This window comes from Eschscholzia californica, unplaced genomic scaffold, assembly GCF_041429995.1.
Source record: "Eschscholzia californica isolate CP2 unplaced genomic scaffold, dmEscCali1.0.p SCAF_25, whole genome shotgun sequence".
Taxonomy (NCBI): domain Eukaryota; kingdom Viridiplantae; phylum Streptophyta; class Magnoliopsida; order Ranunculales; family Papaveraceae; genus Eschscholzia; species Eschscholzia californica.
Genome location: NW_028238365.1, coordinates 55001 through 62500, shown reverse-complemented (window position 1 = coordinate 62500; position 7500 = coordinate 55001).

The following is a 7500-nucleotide window of genomic DNA, read 5'->3' as shown; positions in this document are numbered from 1 at the left end:
AGGCCATCCCATGCGCGTCCCATGCCTTAGCAAGGCCGACCCATGCCTTACCAAGGCCGAACCATGCCTTACCAAGGCCGTCCCATCGATCTCGGAGAAAGTACATCATCATGACATCGGAATACGGCCCCAACATCGATCTCGGAGAAAGTACATCATCATAACATCGGATCGGATGTGTATCCATCGAAGTTCCATCGACACTTCGAGAAGATCGAACATAGCTTCCTAGCATGTTAAAGGTTCGGTGCTAATGGGGACATAAAGATCCCACGACGTTCCAAACGAAAGTAAAGTGTTCCGTGCGTGTGAACTACGTTGTCCCATGTGCCGGCTCTCGACTCCTAAGATGTCCCATGTAAATGCCCTTCGTGGGAAAGAATGTCCCGTGCAACGTCCCTTGATGATCCCCATAAGGTGTCCCATGTGCGTCCCATGATGTCCCATGCGCGTCCCGTGCCGTCCGAGCCTCACCAAGGCCGTCCCATGCGCGTCTCGTGCCGTCCCGAGCTGTGCCGAGGCCGTCCCGTGCTGTCCCATGCCGTCCCGAGCTGTGCCGAGGCCGTCCCGTGCTGTCCCATGCCGTCCCGAGCCTCGCCAAGGCCGTCCCGTGCCGTCCGAGCTGTGCCGAGGCCGTCCCGTGCCGTCCGAGCTGTGCCGAGGCCGTCCCGTGCTGTCCCATGCCGTCCCGAGCCTCGCCAAGGCCGTCCCATGCGCGTCCCGTGCCGTCCGAGCTGTGCCGAGGCCGTCCCGTGCTGTCCCATGCCGTCCCGAGCCTCGCCAAGGCCGTCCCATGCGCGTCCCGTGCCGTCCGAGCCTCACAAAGGCCGTCCCAGGCCGTCCCGTGCCGTCCCATGCGCGTCCCGTGCCGTCCGAGCCTCACCAGGGCCGTGACATGCCGTCCCGAGCCTGACCAAGGCCGTCCCGTGCCTCACCAAGGCCGTCCCTTGCGCGTCCCGTGCCGTCCCGAGCCTCACCAAGGCCGTCCCATGCGCGTCCCGTGCTGTCCCATGCCGTCCCGAGCCTTAGCAAGGCCGTCCCATTCGCGTCCCGTGCTGTCCCATGCGCGTCCCGTGCTGTCCCGAGCCTGACCAATGCTGTCCCGTGCGCGTCCCATTCTTTTGGCTCGGCTGGCCCGTGCATTCTATGGGGTCGTGGGACATTTCGAAATCCACCCGGGCCATTTCGACTCTCTCTTCATTAATACTATTGAGGTATTATTTATGAATTATTGGAGAAAAGAAACGGAAGAAAATATTTTTTTTTCTATTTTTTATGAATTTTCCGGTGTTTATTCACTTAAAAATTCATAGAAAAATAAATATTTATCGGAATCGCTATTATAATATATCAAAAAAATCCTTGCGAAAAGACCTTTCCAACGAGTATAAGTTTGCTGGATTCCGACGAGTAACGAAGGAGTAAAGGCCCAGTATGCCTGGTTAAAAAATTGATGTTTCCTTGTGAAAATAGGAAAAACAATAACTTTGCACTATAAGGGGGAGGGTTGAGCTCCTTCCCCAGAGCGTGCACAGCACTTGTGCTGGCACGTTCCCTAGTGCTCGCCAAGCACCATAGGGCATCCAAAGGGCAAAGCTCGGCCTACTACATGATGGGAAGCTTCTAATATGTCGGAATACGAAGAGATTTCGTGCGACCCGAAGCTCGGCTCGGGCGTCCCGGCCTGTCCCGAGCTGTGCCGAGCGCGTCCCAGGCCGTCCCGAGCCAAGTCTCGGGCGTCCCGGGCCGGCCCGAGCAAATTCTCGGACGTCCCAGGCCGTCCCGAGCTGTGTCGAGGCCGTCCCAGGGCGTCCCGAGCTGTAGCGAGGGCGTCCCAGGCCGTCCCGAGCCAAGTCTCGGGCGTCCCAGGCCGTCCCGAGCAAAGTCTCGGACGTCCCAGGCCGTCCCGAGCAAAGTCTCGGGCGTCCCAGGGCGTCCCGAGCTGTGCCGAGGCCGTCCCAGGCCGTCCCGAGCTGTGGCAAGGGCGTCCCAGGCCGTCCCGAGCAAAGTCTCGGGCGTCCCATGCCGTCCCGAGCAGTGGCAAGGGCGTCCCAGTGTCACGTGCATATTGTTGAGCATGCATATGACGTGACGAGTGCTAGGAGCACGTACGAGCATATAGGCCGTAGGGCCGAATACGAGGTCGAGATAGGGCAAGAGTGCCAAGCAAGCTTCCTTAGGCCATGCACGGGACGCCCGTGGCATTCAAGACTTTGTCAAGGATACGAAGGGTCATTTGGACGAGAGTATGCCTGGTTAAAAGGATTGATGTTTCCTTGTGGAAATAGGCAAAACAAGAAGTTTGCACCTTAGGAGGGGGTGGTCTCCCTTCCTCATATGCATCCAGCATATGCCAAGACCTCGTGGATGGGAGCTCGCCCATCCTTAGCATGGTATGCACGAAAGTGAGCATCCTCGTGGCGCAACCCATGAGGCCGGCCTAGCGTATGCGAGAGAAGCATATTGCACGGGTTCCCTTGTCATAGGAAATGGCTCGGGACAGTACCTGGAGATAGGTTACTGCGGGTTCCTTTGGAAGGTGTGTTGCATATTCTCATGCCATGGCGAGGCGTGCGTCGTGCTAGCATATTCCATAAGGAGGATTGAGCTATTCAAGGGGCCAAGCCTTGATGTGCTATGTTGGGCATGTGGTAGCTTATTAAAGATGGATGCTCCTATGCCCAATGTCCGGATGGTAAGCCGAGATGATAAGGTGCCGGATGCTTGAGACTAGATGGCAAGATCCGCATATGCGGCTTGGTGTGCTCCGCACATATGTTGGTATCCTTTATAGTGGGCGAGAGTCTATGACTCAAGGAAGCGTTATACGGGACGGCTCGAGCTATGCTCGTAGGTTGGGACACGTTGGTGTCATGCCGCATTATTGGTTGGGAACCAAGATGACTTGATAGTCGAGGTGCTCCGAATATGTTCGGGAAGGCTGGCTATGTGTTAGGAGGGAATACATAGCGCCGCACGGTACGTTAGGATTTGATATTCCGCACTATCGACCCGTGTCTTTGAGCATAATATGCCGGGTCGACCTAACGTGACAAAAAGGCCGTGACAATTGGTATCAGAGCCTGGATAGCAGGCTACAGACTATGGTGCTCTGATCCCATATGAGAATTGTGATCAGAGCCTGGGCGACAGGATAGAGTATCGTGCCCTGATCCGATATGAGAAATGGTTATCAGGATAACGTGACCATTTAACAATTCGTATAGCCTAGTGGATAGGCAAAAGAGTATGTTGCTCTGGTCCTTGTGATAGATGGATCAAGAGCTTGATAGCTTACAAGATGTGTTCCAAGAGCCTAGTGATAGTGGCAAATGGATGTGTTTTGGGAGCTTGAGGTAACAAGCATGAAGATATGCCTAAGAACATGTGGTATGTTTGGAAGCATACTTCCAGAGCCTGGACGGCAGGTTCAAAGAGATGGTATCTATGCTCGAAGAGTTAACGAAGAGCTTAGTGATTCTCCCACTATGGTATGAGGTATACTGGAGTGTGTATGAAGAGCAGCGTTGAGAGCATGATTCCAAGAGAAGGCTTTCAGAGTGAGATGCATTCAAGATGGTATGGTCTCTGAAGCTATAGTGCAAGATGGGGCCTTTGTTAAGGGATGCATGGTGCATAAGGCGACGAGAGTTCCGATGGAAGGAATAGGCCGTGTGCACGGACGCTACGGTGGTAGCTATACTTGGGTCTATGTTCCTTTAAGCAAGAAGGACATATGCGAGATATGAGATGGAACCGTATTGACACAAGAAGTCATGTGCAAGCTGTAAGAGTTCAGTGTGACTTGGTTGGCAAGAAGGTACCATATATACTTGAGTCCTTTAGAGGTAAAGACAAGTGCAGAGATGAGATGAACCGAGAATGGCACGGCGAGTCGTGTGCGAGCTTAGTGCAGTAATGCTCAGTACGATTTGGTGCGCATTGGGTACATCATATGTTAGAGTCCTTTGTGTGGACAACATGCTTGGTAAGAAGTGTACCAAGATGGCAAGTAGAGTCGGGCTGAGAGCTTGTGGTAAGCTAGTCTGAGTAAGCTTGTTGGATTGGCATCCAAGAGTGGAGCTATGTTGATCCGAGTGATACTTGAGCGTTAGAGCAGGGTATGGCAACAAGGTGTTGAAGGATACTCTCTTATGCTTAAGCCGAAGGTAGCATCGAGTGACTTGTGATGTTGTGAGTTCAAGCTACTTACAGAAGACAGGGGTCAGGAGTAAGATAGATGGACAGAGTACATCGTTGGGCAAGTTGGTGCTAGATCAAGGTGCTTATGTGGTATAAGTGCATTTGAGTCCGAAGAGAACGGACCTCACTTGAGATGAGACATGGATATGCTAACACAGTTGTGTGTGGTATGTCGCATGAGTGCTATAAGCCGAAACCAACATTGAAGCTTATGGACATATTGGTGTGAAGTCTAGATGACAGATTCACGAGACCAAGTGAAGTACTGATGGTAGTTGGAACCGAGTTCAAGCCGTCAAGTAATATGAGGGTCGTTGTATCTGAAGTGGATCGGCCCATGTTTGAGTTATGCATTGGAGGTAAGTTGGAACCGAGTTCAAGCCTACAGTGTACAATGAGTACGTGGTGACTGAGAAGAGATCAGCTCACGTTATGGGATTTCAGGATGGTGTGTCGTGGTGACATTAAGCATCGTCTAATTCTGGTGATAGTTGGAACCAAGTTCAGATCGTCAGAGATATATGGCAACGTCGAGTTTGAGTTCGAGTTGTAAGCCGTATGGTGCTGCATAAGATGTGTTGGAACTTATGCGGTGGTACGTTCGGATGTGTTCAAGAGGGACACGAGCCTACCAAGATGCTCGGGTTAAGGAGCATCGCCAATGATTAAATGGCAAGTGTGTGTCTAGATGTAGTCAGAGAGGACGTTCCCAAGAGTATGCCAGTAGTGGATGGTTTGGTACCATGTAGTTCTCGTGGAGAGAAGCTACCTTGCTCGTTTAGTGGACATCGAAGGCAACACGACAACTTCCCGAGGAAGGGATGGCACGGATGATGCCGAGCGCATGTGGCGCAAGCGCGGAGGCGCGAGTTTGAGATGTGCACAGAGGTGCAGGCGCGGAGGCGCAAGTGGGGCAAGGGTCGTCAAGAGAAGGGGCGACATTGCGAAGAGTCAAGTGGTATACACTCAAGGGTACAAGTAGTGGATACGTAGGTACTAGAGTGCACTTGATGTTGGGGACAGTGGTCAAAACGAGGGTCTCAGTGAACAAGCAAACCAAGGAGTCAGAACGTGGAGTACATGGGTACGTTGGGTCTGATCCAGAGGGGAGTGACATTGAAGACGAGTTGCTTCGCGATGGTAACATTGCGAGCACATGGCAAGACGCAGTGGCGTCGAGATGCTAACTCGGGTGAAGGCAACGGTTGCTGAGGTACCAGGGTGACGAGTTGTGTCGCAGTTTACTGCGATACGCATGGCAAGATTGGTCACAAAAGCAGAGATGGAAGGTGACAATCGAGATGCCAACTCGAGGTGAAGCCGAGGAGGTGAGGTACCTGAGTTCGAGGAGCGGCGGAGGCTGCAACAAAGAAGCGACATGGAGCATGGATGAATGGTACGGAAGACCATTATCCTAAGGCATTGGAAGATGCAGAGCAGAAGACTGAAGTAATCCTGCGGGATGCCTACACGATGAGACTGTGTAGTTCGCACGGAGGTGCGGTATGCCGAAGACATGAAGGTGCAGTGGTAGCATCGGAGTTGAGGCAGAAGATTGAAGTGATACTCCAAACTTAGTCGACGAGGACGTCGACATTACAAGTGGGGGAGTATGTCACGTGCATATTGTTGAGCATGCATATGACGTGACGAGTGCTAGGAGCACGTACGAGCATATAGGCCGTAGGGCCGAATACGAGGTCGAGATAGGGCAAGAGTGCCAAGCAAGCTTCCTTAGGCCATGCACGGGACGCCCGTGGCATTCAAGACTTTGTCAAGGATACGAAGGGTCATTTGGACGAGAGTATGCCTGGTTAAAAGGATTGATGTTTCCTTGTGGAAATAGGCAAAACAAGAAGTTTGCACCTTAGGAGGGGGTGGTCTCCCTTCCTCATATGCATCCAGCATATGCCAAGACCTCGTGGATGGGAGCTCGCCCATCCTTAGCATGGTATGCACGAAAGTGAGCATCCTCGTGGCGCAACCCATGAGGCCGGCCTAGCGTATGCGAGAGAAGCATATTGCACGGGTTCCCTTGTCATAGGAAATGGCTCGGGACAGTACCTGGAGATAGGTTACTGCGGGTTCCTTTGGAAGGTGTGTTGCATATTCTCATGCCATGGCGAGGCGTGCGTCGTGCTAGCATATTCCATAAGGAGGATTGAGCTATTCAAGGGGCCAAGCCTTGATGTGCTATGTTGGGCATGTGGTAGCTTATTAAAGATGGATGCTCCTATGCCCAATGTCCGGATGGTAAGCCGAGATGATAAGGTGCCGGATGCTTGAGACTAGATGGCAAGATCCGCATATGCGGCTTGGTGTGCTCCGCACATATGTTGGTATCCTTTATAGTGGGCGAGAGTCTATGACTCAAGGAAGCGTTATACGGGACGGCTCGAGCTATGCTCGTAGGTTGGGACACGTTGGTGTCATGCCGCATTATTGGTTGGGAACCAAGATGACTTGATAGTCGAGGTGCTCCGAATATGTTCGGGAAGGCTGGCTATGTGTTAGGAGGGAATACATAGCGCCGCACGGTACGTTAGGATTTGATATTCCGCACTATCGACCCGTGTCTTTGAGCATAATATGCCGGGTCGACCTAACGTGACAAAAAGGCCGTGACACCAGGCCGTCCCGAGCTGTGCCGAGGCCGTCCCGAGCCTAGTCTCGGGCGTCCCAGGCCGTCCCGAGCTATGGCGAGGGCGTCCCAGGCCGTCCCGAGCCAAGTCTCGGGCGTACCTGGCCGTCCCGAGCTGTAGCGAGGGCGTCCCATGCCGTCCCGGGCTGTCCCATGCGCGTCCCGTGCCGACCCGAGCAACAGCTCGGGCGTCCCGTGCCTCGGCCCTTCCAAGTGGTGCTTCGTCGGACATCTCGATATCCACTCGAGCATTTTCGACCAAACTCCATATGTGGGTGTGTGGGTATTTATCAGGAATATTGGAGAAAGAATCGGGAAAAAAATATTTTTTTTCTATTTTTTTTGAATTTTTAATTGTTTATTCACTTAAAAATTCATAAAAAAATAAATATTTATCGGAATCGCTATTATTATATATCAAAAGAATCCTTGTGAAAAGACCTTTCCAACGAATGCAAGTTTGTTGGATTTGGACGAGTAACGAAGGAGCAAAGGCCGAGTATGCTTGGTTAAAAATTTGATGTTTCCTTGTGAAAATAGGGAAAACAATAACTTTGCACTATATAGGGGAGGGGTGAGCTCCCTCCCCAGGCCGTGCACAGCCCTTGGGCTGGCAGGTGCCTTGGCCCTTGGGATGCAACATAAGGCATCCCAAG